The sequence below is a fragment of the Lycorma delicatula genome, chromosome 1 (assembly GCF_047948215.1).
Source record: "Lycorma delicatula isolate Av1 chromosome 1, ASM4794821v1, whole genome shotgun sequence".
Classification (NCBI taxonomy): domain Eukaryota; kingdom Metazoa; phylum Arthropoda; class Insecta; order Hemiptera; family Fulgoridae; genus Lycorma; species Lycorma delicatula.
This window is the reverse complement of record NC_134455.1, coordinates 371,081,387-371,100,707: the sequence shown is the minus strand read 5'-3', so window position 1 is coordinate 371,100,707 and position 19,321 is coordinate 371,081,387.

The following is a 19,321-nucleotide window of genomic DNA, read 5'->3' as shown; positions in this document are numbered from 1 at the left end:
TGATTATTTAGAAATGCATTCAAAACATCAATAAACTCCTGAGTTTATTGGATCTTTAAAATATTATATTTTACATGTGTCGGGCATTTTAAGAATATGCTCCCAACTTCACTGGTTGCTTGTAATCTAAACAAATTATTTGTCAATTATTCAATAATCCTTTACAACAATTAACTTTATTTGCTAGATACTTACTTAACAGAATGGATACTCCTTGTTTAGCTCAGACACTTTTATCTACTAGTATAATAATAAACATCACCTGAAGCATCTCACAACCACAGTCTTTTTTTCTTTGTTTGAGAGAGGATGGCGACATCAGCTAAATAACTTGTTAATTCTTTTAAAACTTATAAAAGTCAGAGGACATTTTCATTTCTGTTGCCTGAGCTGATTAAAAATGTACATACTCTGAGTCAGTTGTAGAATATAATTTTAAGAGAAAATAGTAAAATATAAATTTCTTTATACTAAATAAACAGAAATGGATGTATACATCGTATTTCTATATAAGGAAGGTGCATTTATTTGTCTTTCACTTTGGTAAATAATGCAATGAATCTCTCAATTAGTACATAAGTTCAAGAGGAGTAAATGTTGAACTAGGAAAATATATACTTTTGTACCTTTGCAGAAAGTTTATGAAGAAGAAATGCTAAAAGAAAAAGTGCTGTGACATTGCAAGTCAACATGAAGAGAACTATTTTAAAAATAAATTTGTTATTAATTCATAAAAAGACGTAGGTCTATAAACATAGATCTATAATACTGTAGACATAGATCTATAATTTTGTAAGAAATAAATGTAATTTGAACTATTGCAGATTATAATAAGATATGTAGACATATTTCTTTTCATTAATCATAGTAGAAAATTGTTAAATGTAGTGTTCAATAAAACATATTACTACCAATATTTTAATGTTTTTGTTTTCTAGTAATTCTTTATTCATCACATAAACTTTAAACTTCAAACTTTTTTTCTTGGTAGGAAAGGTACATTAATTTGTTACATCACACTTCCTTTGCAAACATTTAAAAAAAAAAACTCATGTATGTAAAATAGCTGCTGTACAAGAGGCACTAATCAGATTTGCATAATTTGAGAATAATAATGTTCCACTCACAGTAAATCTCTTTGGTGAATGGAGTGAATCTGTCATTATTAGGTCAGAGTATTAGACTGGCTTCCATGGTGCGAGCATCTTGGCCTTTCATCCAGAGGTCCTGGGTTCGAATCTCGATCAGGTATGGTATTTTTACACATGCTGCTAATCATTCATCTCATCCTCTGTAGCTATACCTAAAGGTGGTCCCGGAGGTTAAACAGAAAAAAGTCAAGAGTATTACATGCATTTCAATGATACTGGAATAAACTGTTTCGTCCATGCAATTTTACGATCAATTTCCAAAACAAGGTGGAAATAATATCAGTCATAATTATTATATCAATACCATTTTCAATAAACAAATAAATTTTCAATAAAATAAATGTACTCATTTACCCAATAAGTAAAATAATAATCTTATACTTTGTGTTGTTCTGGGTTTGGAATGAGCTGTAATATAACTAGCTCAGTGAAGAAGACAATGGAAAACAAATTCATTTCTAACTTTTCCTACTTAATCTGGAATAAAATGTTGAATATTTTATAGAAATGGTTCGTCATTTTGAAGAACAATGTATGTAGTGTCATATCACCTAAAACTATAAAGTATGTCTACATATATACATATTTTAGCGTTAGGCTTGCAGCTTGTGTGTAGGAATATTAGCTGAAAAATTTTCACCTCATATACTTTAAATAACCACAATAAAATTGTTTACATAATTTTGTTCCTTTTTTACAGGCAACATGAAGAGAACTATTTTACAGAATAAATTTGCCATTAAATTCATTAGACAGAGATCTATAAAGAAATAATGAAATTCGAACTTTATACTTGCAGATGATAATAAGTTACGTGTTTATTTTTATTCATTTATCTTAGGAATATTTATCTGAGGAATATTAGATGTGGCGTTCAATTAACAACATATAACTACAAATATTTTAATGTTTTTGTTTTCTTGTAATTTTGTTATTCATCACTTAAACTTTAAACTTTGTCGTTTCTTGACAGAGAGGTTTAATATGTGGTTTCTATCATTATTGTATGAAACCAATGTAAATTACCTAATCATTCTGACTTATATTTTATACAAGTTACAGAGGAATGGCTGAATAAAGTTTATCATATTTTCTGGAAAATTTATTGACCTTTACTTTATTTCTTTACTTAGTGTGTTTTTTTTTTACTTTTAAGGTTGCAAAGGATCACTTTAGTCAGAATAATTCAAGCCTTTTTTGCCGATCTTTTTGCCTTTAAGTTCTTAGCTTTTATTTTCTCCCAATATTTAGTCATTCTTAATGATATTGCTTTACAGTTCTCTTCTGAATAAACCCATTTTGTATAATTAAAAGTTATTACTTTAAAGTTGATATTCGGATCTTTAATAACAAATTTTAATTTTTCAGATATATTAAGTAAATTTTCGTAAGTCAAATTTAATTCTTGCATTCTTCTTTAATTTAACACACTTGGTGTGTTTATATATACACAAAATTATTGTTTTTTTAACTGATTAACAGATAAGCAACAGTTGTGATAACATGATATGATGGTATCATCATATCATTTTTTCTTTATAGTTCAGTGCTTTAACTTTAGTTTTATAGTAGTCTAGAAAATTTATGCATACCTGCATTTTATCTTTTGCTGCAATTAATATGATTCGTGTTTAGAAATTTCAGGTCAATGTATTAAATATTAAATTTTGTTTTTGTTATGATTATACAGTTTAGAAGTTATTCTTATGTAATTGGTAACTAGACTGACGGTAACAACCTAGCGAGAATAATAGTTATCTAGGTTGGTAAACCTACTTACAGAATACTGATTCATAATTTTATGGAATAAATATTGAAAATTTAGATATCTCAATGTAGATTCTACATACCCATATTATGTTTAAATTTGTGTGAAATTGAAGGTTTATCTGTATGTGGAATAGAATAAGTTTTCTTTTTTTTAATAATAGTCCATCCATCTTTGTATTTCATATGAAACCGATGTAAATTACCTAATCCTTTTGACTTATATGTTTCACAATGTGGAAGATGATATTGGTCTAATTACTCCATTTCTTTATTTAAAACATTGAACAAATTTTTTTTTTGTCTTGTGATATAGGATGTACATTAAAAAAAATGCGAACACGAAATTTAAAATAAGTTGTTTTTGTCTTCAGTCATTTGACTGGTTTGATGCAGCTCTCCAAGATTCCCTATTTAGTGCTAGTCGTTTCATTTCAGTATACCCTCTACATCCTACATCCCTATCAATTTGTTTTACATATTCCAAACGTGGCCTGCCTACACAATTTTTCCCTTCTACCTGTCCTTCCAAAATTAAAGCGACTATTCCAGGGTGCCTTAGTATGTGGCCTATAAGTCTGTCTCTTCTTTTAACTATATTTTTCCAAATGCTTCTTTCTTCATCTATTTGCCGCAATACCTCCTCATTTGTCACTTTATCCACCCATCTGATTTTTAACATTCTCCTATAGCACCACATTTCAAAAGCTTCTAACCTTTTCTTCTCAGATACTCCGATTGTCCAAGTTTCACTTCCATATAAAGCGACACTCCAAACATACACTTTCAAAAATCTTTTCCTGACATTTAAATTAATTTTTGATGTAAACAACTTATATTTCTTACTGAAGGCTCGTTTAGCTTGTGCTATTCGGCATTTTATATCGCTCGTGCTTCGTCCATCTTTAGTAATTCTACTTCCCAAATAACAAAATTCTTCTACCTCCATAATCTTTTCTCCTCTTATTTTCACATTCAGTGGTCCATCTTTGTTATTTCTACTACATTTCATTACTTTTGTTTTGTTCTTGTTTATTTTCATGCGATAGTTCTTGCGTAGGACTTCATCTATGCCGTTCATTGTTTCTTCTAAATCCTTTTTATTCTCGGCTAGAATTACTATATCATCAGCAAATCGTAGCATCTTTATCTTTTCACCTTGTACTGTTACTCCGAATCTAAATTGTTCTTTAACATCATTAACTGCTAGTTCCATGTAAAGATTAAAAAGTAACGGAGATAGAGAACATCCTTGTCGGACTCCCTTTCTTATTATGGCTTCTTTCTTATGTTCTTCAATTGCTACTGTTGCTGTTTGGTACCTGTACATGTCAGCAATTGTTCTTCTATCTCTGTATTTGAACCCTAATTTTTTTAAAATGCTGAACATTTTATTCCAGTCTACGTTATCGAATGCCTTTTCTAGGTCTATAAACGCCAAGTATGTTGGTTTGTTTTTCTTTAATCTTCCTTCTACTATTAATCTGAGGCCTAAAATTGCTTCCCTTGTCCCTATACTTTTCCTGAAACCAAATTGGTCTTCTCCTAACACTTCCTCCACTCTCCTCTCAATTCTTCTGTATAGAATTCTAGTTAAGATTTTTGATGCATGACTAGTTAAACTAATTGTTCTGTATTCTTCACATTTATCTGCCCCTGATTTCTTTGGTATCATTACTATAACACTTTTTTTGAAATCTGACGGAAATTCCCCTTTTTCATAAATATTACACACCAGTTTGTATAATCTATCAATCGCCTCCTCCCCTGCACTGCGCAGTAATTCTACAGGTATTCCGTCTATTCCAGGAGCCTTTCTGCCATTTAAATCTTTTAATGCTCTCTTAAATTCAGATCTCAGTATTGTTTCTCCCATTTCATCCTCCTCAACTTCCTCTTCTTCCTCTATAAAACCATTTTCTAATTCATTTCCTCCGTATAACTCTTCAATATATTCCACCCATCTATCGACTTTACCTTTCGTATTATATATAGGTGTACCATCTTTGTTTAACACATTATTAGATTTTAATTTATGTACCCCAAAATTTTCCTTAACTTTCCTGTATGCTCCGTCTATTTTACCAATGTTCATTTCTCTTTCCACTTCTGAACACTTTTCTTTAATCCACTCTTCTTTCGCCAGTTTGCACTTCCTGTTTATAGCATTTCTTAATTGCCGATAGTTCCTTTTACTTTCTTCATCACTAGCATTCTTATATTTTCTACGTTCATCCATCAGCTGCAATATATCGTCTGAAACCCAAGGTTTTCTACCAGTTCTCTAAAATAAGTGAAATTAAAAAAAAACTTTTTATAAAATTAAATAAATTTTGTAACAGTTTAAGTTTTGCTTGAAATTATTTTATAAATTTACTCAGAAAGGATTCATTTTGCTACAAATACTAAATTAACAAACATTAAAGAGAATAAATTTAAAACATAGTTTTGAAAAAACTTTTGGAGTGGAAAAAATAATGAATTGAAAACGAATGGTGATCATAAAACAAAAATATTTTGAAGCAACAAACATTTTAAGAGATTAGAACTAAAGGAAAATATTTATCAGATATTTTATTAATAATTTCTCCTTCCTAGCTATAAAATAGAATTGACAAAGAAACACCAGAAAAATTAGATTAGTTTTATTAAATATTAGTGTCGTTCTTCTAACGTGTCGTCTTTACATAAATAAATACTGAATGTAATTTTCTCTTTTAAATGCCATATCCTTTTCGAATTGAGAAAATATTTATTCTCATTGCTACTTCAAAATTAAGAACAAGCTTAAGTATAAAAAAACTTTGGGTTGATATAACTCTGTTTAGACGTCGATAAATATGATTCATGTAGACAGATTTTCAGTATATTAATAATTTGAAAATTTCCATCAATTTATATTTATTTACAGTGTGCTATGACTGCCGTTATATATGTATTGTCACCGTTGTTTCAAACAGAATAATTATTTGTATTGGAACAGAAAGTTTTATTAATTTGTATTAAATCAGAGAAAATAACTATTTTTGCATAACACTTAATATTAATTCGGTCTAAGAGACAACTTAATATTATGAACCAATTTCTATTTTTAATAAAATACTAGCTGACTCGGCAATGCTTCGCCATTGCTAGATTTGAGTATATGTGTAGATTAAATGAACAAAAATGAAAGTTTGATAAAACATTAAAAAACGTCAACTTCATAAACTTGAACATTTTCCTTCTTCCCATCTATCATTCTTTTTTCGCAGCTTCCCTTTTCGTATCTTCTCTTTTCGCATCTTTCCTTGTATTTTTTCCCTTCTCTTCCCTTTTCTCCTTTCCCCTTTCTTCCTGTCTCCCTATTTCCTTTTTCAATTTTTCGCAAAAATATTTCTTTTCACGTAACTAATTATATATATATATATATTCTGAATATGAGCCAAATCAGGGCATAAATGCAATTTTTCCAAATATCTCAATCTCAGCGTCATCAAGCAGGTCCATTTTTTGCATGTAAGTAACACATAGTCTGAATATGAGTCCAATCGGACCATAAATACAATTTTTTCAAAATATCTCGACCACAGCGCCACCTAGCTCCCTGTGGAGTAGGATTGGCGGTCCCGAGCTGTCTGAGCCGATTGCGGTTGTGCTTCTCGGTTTCGCTTTTTGCAGCGGGAGTGGGAGGCATGACCATGGTATGCTTGCCGACGTTGGGCGAAATGCGGACGGGAAGTACCCATCCCTCCTCTCTGTTATGGAGCCGGGTTGAGGGTGAGCTGCTGAGAGCTTGCTCTGGCGAAGTCTTGCGCCGTCCAGCATGAGTAGTCACTTCGGCCCTTGGCAGGGATTGTCCCATGAGTAAGGGTATCGGAGCCCTTACTGCTACTGCGAGCACTGGGATGTCGGTATCGTGGGATAGGCAGTACCTGACTCACTGGTCCGGGTTAAATTTGTGGGAGGTGGCTGACTGGGAGAACCCAGGCAAGAACAATGATTCGGGGCTCGCCCAACTGTCACTCCACCTGCAACTTGTGTCATCATGACTGGCATAATTTAGTTTTATGGATAACTTAACATCTACATCTTCCGTGGCAGAGGGTTCACGTAAAAACACTTGTCCTGGAGAACCTCCTTTCTTCGGAAGCGAAGAGGAGGAAAAGTGTCGAGTTCAGTAATAAGGAAGAGTTTGTAGTTCTAGAAAAGAAGGAACGATCCAAGCTTCGACCTAAGAGTGGAAACCTATTCCTAAGTATTTAATTATTAAGAAAAAGGAAGATGAATTATCAAAATCAGCTCCTTCGTGATAGCTTGGGGAATCTCGGAAGTACCTGGAGGACCGGTTACAGATGCAAGAAAGAGTGCGACGGGATTCTTTGTTGAGACCGCCGTCAACGATATAGAATCGTTCTGATTATTGAAAGGAAAGAAGACTGGATTTATCGATGTTGAGGTTGTACCACACGGTACTCTAAATATATCTAAAGAAGTCGTTGTGAACAGGGATTTGTTTAACTGCAACGAAGATGAAATTTTTAAAGAACTTTATGGGCAAGGAGTTATTGCATGTCGACGACTAAACATTCGACGAAACTGAAAAGTCTTATCCTCTACCTCACATGCATTATCGTTCAATAGACCTAAATGCCCGGAAAATGTGAAGGCAGGATTTCATAGGCTTGATGTGCATCCGTTCATCCCAACACCATTGCGATATTTCGAATGTCAAGAATTCGGACTCACGGCAGCGAGATGCACGAGGAAACAGATTTGCACATGTGGCAACCCATTGCATCCGTATGATCCGTGTAAGGACCGCCGATAAGTATTAACTGTAATCGACAACATAGCACAAGATCAAGGAATTGTCCAAAATATAAGGAAGAGATTGCGATACAGGAGATAAAGACCGTTCAGAAGATCAGCTATTTTGACGCTAGAAAAATCGTGCAGAGTAGAACGCCAAAGGCTGCACGTTTTATGCACAGGTTGCTGCTGTTCCTGCAGTCACCGTCAAACCAAAGGACGTGGTAACAGAACTAGCTCCAGTCTAAGCAATATTAATGGAAAGAATAATTGATCAGAAATTAATGAGCCGAACAACTAGGAACAGCAGCCCAAAGTCGTCTAAAATAAAAGCAGACTTGCCAAAACAAAAGTGTCTTACTACACCGAAGAATGAGCCTGCGACTGACTCAAATGTAACGCAAATTCAACCAAAAATGCAGAAGGAACCTGAAGATAAAGTTCAGATTGAAAAAATCTCGACTCCGGCACTTGCGAAACCGGAAATACTGATCTTAGAAAAGGGAGATTTAGGGAAAACTGCAATGGAGTCTCCGGAATCACGCAGGTCTTAGCTCAGAGGGCGAAACACTCAGCCTCCCTACGCGTTCTGGAGATGAGTAAATCCAGTTTGGACTGCGATGTACTTCTGACTATGCCATCGAAGCCGGCGTGATCCAATACCGGCAGCAGGAGATCCTCCAGACTTACGGCGGATGAACCGAAGACTCCATCTACGAGGTCTCAGATACCATGGATATCGACATTGAGACATTCAGGAAGATGGAAAAAAGAAACAACAAAGGATGGCCGAAAAGGAAACCAAGGCGGTAGAAGAAGAGGAAGATCAGTCTCAATGAAGAATTTTATAATTAAAATGTATTTTAATTTTTTATTAATATGTAATTTTGATATATATTTATTGAGGTTTTATTCCAAGTGTTATATGTGATATTAAATGGTGAGGGGCCTATACACACAATACCCTTGACTATGTCACTTGTGTACTTTTCAGGGAAGGGAAAGATATTTTTCTATTTTTTTTTTTCTTTTTTGATGTGGAAGGGACTAATGACCATAATAGTCGATGCCCCTAAAACTTAAAAAAATAAAAATATTATTATTATTTATATGGCACTGAAACATTATACCAAATCAACCTGGAATAATTTCTCAAGATCGAAAAAAGGTTACTAAGGAAATTCAATGATCCAAAAGGTAACTGAGGAAGGATACAGACTGAAGTCTAACAGATCTACCTAAAATAAAAAGTACTAAAACAACGATAAGGAAAAGAAGGTTTAAATTTCTTATTGAATATGATAGGATGGACCGAAACAAATTAAAGATAATCTTTGACAAACTGTGGAACATTTATCACAATTTTTGTATTCAAATTTAATTACCTGAAATAGATGGAACAGGACCTCCAAAGGATAGGCTTGAAAGAAGGGAACTGTTGCGATGGAGATTTAACTTCCAAAGCATAATTTACAATATAAAATTCTTGCGACAGAAAAAAAAGGACAGGAAGAAAATGTATAGATGAGAAACGAAGCTATGTCGAAAAAAGAGGTAAGGAATAAGAGAAAAGAAGTGATATTTGCATGATCCTTTGATGGCCTTTTTGTATGAAATAAAGAACTTTATAAATAATTTTTTGATTATTGAAGTTTCTATTTACAATTTTATTATACACAAATATGTTCTTTAATACTATTCAGTAGTAAATAAATACGACTTCAGTAAATTTAATTAATGTATTTTTATAATTATTTCATGCAATTATTATTTTTATCTATTAATATTGATTCAAGTCACTTTATATTATTTATTAATTTTTTCTTGGTAATGCTGCTTTTTCCATGATTTTTTTAACATTCCAGTTAAATTGTGATAAATTGTTTTTATCTACGGAATAACCTTTACTATTCTTGACTACATATAACAATGTTCTTATCTGAATTAAATATTTATTTTATATCTGAAAACTAGTATTGCAGATTGTACAGTCAAATCAGTTTGAAATAAATTCTACTTGTAAATCAACTGTACGAATACGTATACATGTTATATTGTCCTTGAAATTATAACTTTGTTAAACTTTCGGAACAGTGTCTAATTTTAAACCGAAGATACAAAGCCCTTTTATCCACTTTCACATCCTTAAGAATAATTTAAAGTGAAATCTCGAAATTTTTTCCGAGGACGAGGAGAGAAGCGAGGTCCTGTGCTATATTCACTTTCTGGAATCTCATTTGTTTGTTTGTGATCCAAGTTACGGCCAAACGCGTTTTTGTAATTTCTTTTAAAATTTTATTAGTTCGATTATATGATAGAAGGTATTGGTTATGTACGATTTTTTATAAATTTATCTTTTTCAATAGAGCGTGCAATGTGAATTTACCCTTTATTATTTAAAAAAGATAACAATATAACCAGTGATTGATTAGATTTTAAAACATAAGTTTTAATTCAGAGAATTAATTTATTAATAATATTACAGTTAATTTTAATCCTAGTTTGTTAATCTTAACTTTCTTAATCGCAGGTGTTATTTTTTATACACTACTTTTTAAATATTAATTTTTTAATATTTATAGTTCTAATACATATATGTATTATATAAAAAAATACAACGAAATGTGGAAGTATGGTATGTACACTTCCTGAATAGTAATGAGTTAATGACATCCGGTGTTCCTGGAAATATTGCTTAAAACATCTGTGAATATCAGTTTGGGTAATAACTTGATGTTACTTACGCATTTAATTTACTTTTAGTGTTGCCTAAAATCTTCCGCAATCATTTTTTGTTTTAATTTCTACTTGATTAAATAAATTTGGTCAGTTTGTTAAATTAACTTGAAAATGAGTGAGATTTAATATTCATAAAATTATTAGTTTAAAAAAATTTCATATTACATTCTTGAGTTATTAGGTAGATTTCATAAGAAAGCTACCTATTCTAATTGGTACCATGACTCGACTTCCGGAAAATTTCGACATAACTTCGCGTTTCACATCCCCCAAACCCCAAAACCACCGCAGTTAAAAAGTTTATATATATATATATATATATATATATATTTCACTTTCTTGTGGAAACGATAACTGCCGTAATTTTGCGCAAATCACTTTCAAATTGATGGATAAAATATAACGACCGAAAATCTCGGTCGAGTTCGTTAATAGACAAAATCGGACCATCGGAGTGGAAATGGGAGGGGTTTTTTCGAAAAAAAAAATAAAATATTGCTATAACTTTCTTATTAAGTAAAATATCGGATTCGTTTAAAGTTCCTACAATTCTTCGGATAAAGGCCTAAAACTTATTAAGTAAAGTTTTTTGATATCACCCACCATTGGTCCAGGGGGTTGAAAAAACTGGGTTTAGAAGACAAAAAATCATATCTCCCTTAATAGGCACAGTATTGAATCGGCTTAAAGTAGTTGTTAGTCCTCTAAACATTACCTAAAACAATTTTTTATATGACCAACCCTTACGGCAAGGGACGACCAAATTTTGGCTGGAATTGTAAGAAGATGGGGTTTGACGTATACTAAATATGTGAAACCTTTTTTCACATGCAAACATTATCGTACTGAGTAGATTTGAAGTTTTTCTTAACTTGAAAGTCGAAATATTTTTTATTCCCTACTTAGCACCGTGAAATCTACCTCCGCCTTTCCGGCGTGCCGAAAGGGATTTTTTTTAAATTTCTATCTTAATTAAATTGATTTGAATGTTATTTTCTGCCCTTCCTAGCACTGTCACTCTAACATTTGTAGTTGACGCGTTTCGGAGTATCACTCTTCTTAAAACTACTTTTAACACTCCACGTTAACACAATCTATGAAATATTGTCAAAAAAAAATTCTATTTAAATAGTTAGAAATTTGTACTGTAAATGGGGATAACCCTTTTAGGGGGGCGTTAAAAGGGAGTACTAATTTTTATTTTTTTAGACATTAATTTTAGATGTTGTAAATACTTTCATAGCAAAATCCTAACTTTTATTACAATTGAAAAAAATATACGAAAATAATTTAATTTACTCTTAATTGGGTTTTATCCTTTCAGGGAAATTTTAAATAGAAAACTCAGTTATATTTTAATAAACTTTTGGATTTACTATCCTTACTGAAATTTCAAGCTTCTATTCCAATAGATCCAGAACGTACATGGAGGTTAGCGAATATTCCTAAAAAATCCCTTCAGCTCCGTTAGGGCTGGTGATTTTAAGAAAAATTTAAATGAATAATATTCTAATATTATTTGAAAAATCGCTTTGAACCTCAATTTCAGTTCTGTAGGACTGATTGAGGATAAAATATGTTCTTAGCAGTAGTTTTTATCCTAAAAGAAACATCCCTGCTCGGTTTCAAAGTTCCAGTAATTCGATTTCTAGGGCCCCTTTTTAATTTAAACCCCCTTATACGGGTAAAATAATTCTTTACTAGTTTTTAAAGACCCTCATAAGAATAACTACGTTAAATATTGGTTTCGTAGCTATTTGGAAAATGAAAAACTAATCATGAATGAGTTAATGACAGATTTCCTATTCACACACAGACTGTTTTACTCCCTCATTCAATTCTTCTAATTCTTAAATAGTTTGAATGCTGATATTTGGCTTAGTTATTCTCCTCATGAAAGAGGATTTGAGAAAATAAAAATAAAATTATTTTTTAAAATTCTGAAAAATTTAAAAGTGGTGACGAGATCAGAAGATCTGTAAACGAAGTGTGGATGGATGTTTTTATAAGGATGTAAATTATTGATATAAAGACGGATTTGTTTCTTACTGATCTCTTGGAGTAAAATGCAGTTTTTTTATTTACATATATAGCGATAAGATGTCTACAAGACTATTAAAGTTTTCTTTATCTTTAGATTAGGATTTGTTTTTCATTAGTTTCAATTTTTTTATGAACTTTTTAGGTTATTACGAACAAGAGGCTAGAAAACAACATTCCCATGTTAAGAATCAGTCATTCTTTATATATATATATATATATATTTGAAATGTTTTAAAAAATATACCTCAATTGATAACATTTAATTTTAGTAACGTTAGAGATAGAAGTATACTCAACGTTCTTTAATAGAAGTAATCGTTGAGTAAAAATTGTTTTAAAAACGTTTAGAGATAGTCAATGTTATTGTGTTGGCAACGTTGCATCGAATTTGACCAACATTTTTTAAGAGACTAGTAGACTACAAGTACAGAGGGAGAATGTTTATTTGGGGTCTTTGATTGGTGTAAAGTCGAGACAAGAAAAAAGTAGAAAGGCTGAACGAACGAACATCTTGTGTCAGGTCAGTAACCGAAACTGTTGATGGGGGAGGCGTGTTCAGACTTATTAGGAGGGGGAGTTGTAGGCCACCGTGAACAAAGACAACTAACTACTGGAACGGCACTGCCACGTAACAACGCAACGTAACGTAACAACAAACAACTTTGCCCCTAACCCTGGTCAACAGATGGTGTACGCGGACGGTCATCGCAATTATATCAATTACTGAATAAGCCCTTTTCTTGTTTTTTGGTTAGTATAAATAGCAATAAAGATGTCTGTCGAGAAGAAAAAAATACAAGTAAAAATATATAACCCGCAAGCTGAATCCATCTATTGTTATTCAATCTTAAAAGATTGTTGAAAAAATAATTTCTTGGAAAAATTTAATTCAAATAAATTTTAAATTGATTAAAAAACAGTTAGTTAAACGTTTAAATTTTCTACAAATACAAAATACAAGAGGGAAAAAATTATTATTATAATAAAGGAATAGTTGGGTTTTTGGAAAAATTGAAACATTTGGCGGGAAAACAATCTTGCTAGGTAAAAAAAGATGGAAACATTTTTCATCATTTTTCAAAGTCAAAACAAACATCGTTCTATTAAATATATATATATATATATATATATATATATGTATAAATTTCTTTTGTAATAAATCCTAAGCAAGTAAATCTTTGTATACTATATGGTAATAATACTACGTCAATATTCACCAGAATCAACTTCTCATGATCATTAATACCAGAAAAGTTTCTTTGAAAATATCTTTTTCAAAGAATGTATCTTTTTTTCCCGGCGAATGTATCTATACCAAAGAGTCCAACTATTTCACTTTTTTATTTTTTTTCCTGTTTAGCCTCCAGGAATTACCATTCAGGTATTACTTCAGAGGATGATATGTATGAGTGTAAATGAAGTGTAGTCTTGTACAGTCTCAGATCGACCATTTCTGAAATGTGTGGTTAATTGAAAGCCAACCACCAAAGAACACCGGTATTCACGATCTACTACTCAAATCCGTGAAAAAGATAACTAACTACCTTTGTTAGGATTTGAATGTTGGAACTCTCGACTTCGAAATCAACAGATTTGCAAAGACGCGCTCACCACTAGACCAACCCGGTGGATTCAACTATTTCATCTAGGCTTAAATAATATATGTATATATATATACATATAAAAATATATAATGTAAATTCGTATATACGTTTGTGAATGGTATTACTTTTCCCTTTTATCTAAGATTTTATCCAACCGTTCTTCAAATTTCATTCAAACATTTTTATTTATGGGGCATTGATTGTTATATCTTGTTTAAATTCGTTGGATTTTCTTCAGAGGCATTTTAGAGAAAACTTTATTAAAGCAAATTTGCTACCGACAATTCATATATAAATAATCTAAAAAAATAGTTTAAAAAAATCAACCCCTACCTCTTAAAACAGAAATATATATATTTTATTATTTTTTTGTTTTATTTCTCTTCGGTTTAAATATTTTTAAAAAGTGTCATATCCTATTTCTGAGTTGAAACTTACATTTTAAATTAGAGAAATTAAAACTCATATTTAATCACATTTGGAAGTATTTTTATTAAAATTGCTTTCAAAAAAATTATAGCATATTCAATATAACAATATAATAAGTAAAACGAAGCTTTCAATTGCAAAATTGCACTTAGATTAATATGAAGAATGAATCTGATGTGCTTTAAATAATTTGTGAATATCAGGCTCGAATTTACTTAAAAACAGCCGTAAGTCGTCGCGTTCGGTAACATGCAACCGATTTCTCTTTTTTGTTAGCAATGTTGCTACAGCACTAAATCCACGGGCAGACAAATACGACGATGAGAATGCTATCAGAAATAGTTAAACAATCGACCATAACCCATGGTACAGCTGCGGGATTGGCTTTTGCAGCCAAAAATCTTGGTAGCCATTCTTGAATTTTATTTTTATTTCTATATTTCTATATTTTATGTTTTCAGTTCTATAAGTTGTTCTTCTAATTGCGATGATCCTTCTGTGTTAATATTTATTTGAAAAAGGAGTCTGGTATGTCCATATTTAAAATGTCCTGGAATCGTTCTTTGAAATCACGGTGGAGGTTATCCAATTGATGGCAGTAAATAAGCAAGTCGTCGTTGTTGAAGGATACTGCTAATAAATTAGGGAAGTTATTAAATTCACGTCTGCCAATATTTCTCTTGTGTAATAGCAGTTTGGCTATCGAAGCAGCAACTATTTTTTTTGTTTTAATCAAGTTCAAACAGGGACAAGGGAAGCAATTTTAGGCCTCAGATTAATAGTAGAAGGAAGATTAAAGAAAAACAAACCAACATACTTGGCGTTTATAGACCTAGAAAAGGCATTCGATAACGTAGACTGGAATAAAATGTTCAGCATTTAAAAAAAATTAGGGTTCAAATACAGAGATAGAAGAACAATTGCTAACATGTACAGGAACCAAACAGCAACAGTAATAATTGGAGAACATAAGAAAGAAGCCGTAATAAGAAAGGGAGTCCGACAAGGATGTTCCCTATCTCCGTTACTTTTTAATCTTTACATGGAACTAGCAGTTAATGATGTTAAAGAACAATTTAGATTCGGAGTAACAGTACATGGTGAAAAGATAAAGATGCTACGATTTGCTGATGATATAGTAATTCTAGCCGAGAGTAAAAAGGATTTAGAAGAAACAATGAACGGCATAGATGAAGTCCTACGCAAGAAAATAAACAAGAACAAAACGAAAGTAATGAAATGTAGTAGAAATAACAAAGATGGACCACTGAATGTGAAAATAGGAGGAGAAAAGATTATGGTGGTAGAAGAATTTTGTTATTTGGGAAGTAGAATTACTAAAGATGGACGAAGCAGGAGCGATATAAAATGCCGAATAGCACAAGCTAAACGAGCCTTCAATAAGAAATATAATTTGTTTACATCAAAAATTAATTTAAATGTCAGGAAAAGATTTTTGAAAGTGTATGTTTGGAGTGTCGCTTTATATGGAAGTGAAACTTGGACAATCGGAGTATCTGAGAAGAAAAGATTAGAAGATTTTGAAATGTGATGCTATAGGAGAATGTTAAAAATCAGATGGGTGGATAAGGTGACAAATGAAGAGGTATTGCGGCAAATAGATGAAGAAAGAAGCATTTGGAAAAATATAGTTAAAAGAAGAGACAGACTTATAGGCCATATACTAAGGCATCCTGGAATAGTCGCTTTAGTATTGGAAGGACAGGTAGAAGGGAAAAATTGTGTAGGCAGGCCACGTTTGGAATATGTAAAACAAACTGTTAGGGATGTAGGATGTAGAGGGTATACTGAAATGAAACGACTAGCACTATATATATAGATATATATATAGATAGGGAATCTTGGAGAGCTACATCAAACCAGTCAAATGACTGAAGAAAAAAAAAACATGTTCAAATCGTCGCCTTGAAGCTGGAAATTAACAATTTATATGGGTCTATCAAACACGCAATATTATTCTTCGATGTAATAAGTTTGTCACGAAACTCTGTGTATTTGTTTTCCAGGAACTTTATCAGAGAGTCAAACAAATTGTAAAATCGGGTTATACAAGTTCCCTTCCATAGCCAGCGCACCCTTTGATAGACAACGCAAAACTGACTAAATAATCTGTCATTTAGTGAGTTGTTTCTGATTTTATTAACTGCTCTGATTTCATGTTGCAGTGATGTATCCAAGTGTTCATTCAGGTTTCTCGCAACTAAATGTTTGCGATGAATGACGCAATGTACAGCAAGCATATCTGGAACTTTATCTTTTAAGTACGCTATGAAGACTTTTTGACCCTCTGTCATAGCAGGAGCGCCATCAATAGCAATTGACATAATATTCTTCAAAAGAATCTCCTTTTTATCAAAAAACGTTTCCACTGTATTATATATGGTTTCTCCTTTGCATCTGTCTCTAAATTTCTAGCAAATACTAGTTTTTGATATATTCTCTCATCTTTGTCAAACCTGTCGTATGACAACAAAACGCTTTATTAGTTGGTAAAGTGGACTCACCCAACTGAATTGAAAATTGGCAAGTCTTCAGATGTTTCTTCGATGTTTTCATCCATCTCATCAGTTCGTCTTTACACAGAACTATTGCTTAAAATAATTTTTCAGATAATATCTGCCGCTGGTTTATAGAGGGCAGTGGTTATTTCTTCTTTTAATGCTGGTAAAATTAAATCTTACCCTTAGTGTGGTTTGCCTGTTTTAGCAATTAATGAGATATTGTACGAAGCTCGAAGTTCATCATCGTATTGCTTTGATGCCGCTGAAAAGGTTTTAATATAGTTGGCTGAGCTACGTACTTCTTTTCCAGGTCTTGAAAACAGGTCACATCTTTGTCTTTCTTATCTGAGTGCATTTTATTAAAATGATCTTGTAGCCTGGAAGGCTTCATCGCTTCTTTTGAAAAAAATTTGGCAAATAAAGCACATTGTTGAAGATGAATTTTCGATAAATCCGTATTTAATATATTCCACACTGTACTGTCGTTTTTTATTTTTTGGGTCCGACATGGTTTTGACGTCACAAATACATGAGTAAAAGAATGACTTTAAAGAAACCTGCTTGCTACCGATTGTACGGGAAAATGATAATGAAAATAAATGAAACAATTACTACCCTTATATAGGTTTGAAATGCAACACGCACACCGACAGGAATAAACATGTAATTACTCGTTTACCGCATGTGACAGAATTCGTACTGATGAAGTTAGAACAAACACCCATAATCCTGTCAGTTCATCCAGGATTGGACAAATCGCGTTATTTAATTCATACGGACCTAAAGGCATACAAAGCATTGATGACTTTGTCATTTTAATACATGTTTGAGAAATGCTAGATGATTCATAACTAAACGGCATTTTAAACAGGATGACGTAATTTGTAATTTGGTATAAACATATAATATCCGATAATTGGTTTGTTTATAATTCGTGTTCAAAATTAAAAATTTTTTTTTCTACTTCAATTTGTTTTGTGTTGTATATTATTTCCTGTCGCTTTTTCTTCATTTCTTTCTTGATAATTGAATAATAATGCTTTGTATATAATAAATACTCATTTATTTTGATATATTTTTTTATTAGTAGTCGTCAAAATGACACATTTGGCTACTGCTACACAGCACAAAGAAAGGTTCGCACTTGCGTTAGTAAAATGACTGTATAATGAAGAATATAAATTTGTTCTATTTCATTTTATTTCGTACTACTGCTCTTCATTATACACTGGTACAAAAAAATATAGGGACACCAATATATTACGATAAAAAATGGTTGTATTCAAATTGTTTTAACTTTTCCAACCAAGGGGGTTTAGAAAAACGAATAAAAAAATAAATTAGTGCTTGAATATTCTACTCTTTGACAGAGTACTTCAGATTTCTAAAATCATCAAATTAAAAAAAAATATCAGTGAGAAGAAAAATTTTAAAAATTTGAAAGTTTTACTTCGTGTTTGACCGAGCGCATGGGAGAAAAGAAATTTTTTCATTAAACTGCATTAAAATCGTTTGAAAGCTTAAGACTTTAGCTTTAAATTCTTTTTTTGTTTCTCTAATATTTTTCTGAACCAAAATATTACACTTAAAAGAGAAAAGACCACTTTGTCGTTAATGCTGCACATCTCCCTAACTAAGCAACGTAAAGGTACAAATAATAAATATGGAAATTAAAGGGGTTTGATCAAGCTTTAATGACAAATTGTGAGGTCTTATGTAACGTAATGTAACGTTGCAGTTTTTGAATTTTGTGCCGACATAATGAAATCTTTAATGATAACATGATCTTGGGTTTAAGCTGACATCGGGTGATAAATTTTGCAGTCTCAATTTTTAATTGACACAAGTATCAATTTTTAACTCTCACACCATTGTGATACAATGCATAAGCGCGTATGAAAAATACACAATTTCAACGTAACCTCAATTAAAATTATATTATCTGTTGATGTCAAATTGAGCATAACTGAAGAACAACTCAACCAGTCTTAATCAAATGTTCACATTCACAGCTTCAGATACACTACTCTACAGCATATATAAATTTCAATGAAATTGATCTAGTGGTTTTCGAGCCACAACATTTTTTGTATGAATGTTATTTTTGAGATTTTCAAGAAAAAAAAATTATACATGGATGGTATTTTCTTAATCCCCATACCTCAAAACGTAAAGAAAATTCAATTTTTCCAATTCCACCCACCATACGAACGAAAGTAAAACCGCCCTTTTCTCAAAAAAATTGGTAAAACGGATTTTGGAGTTTTTTATTTAT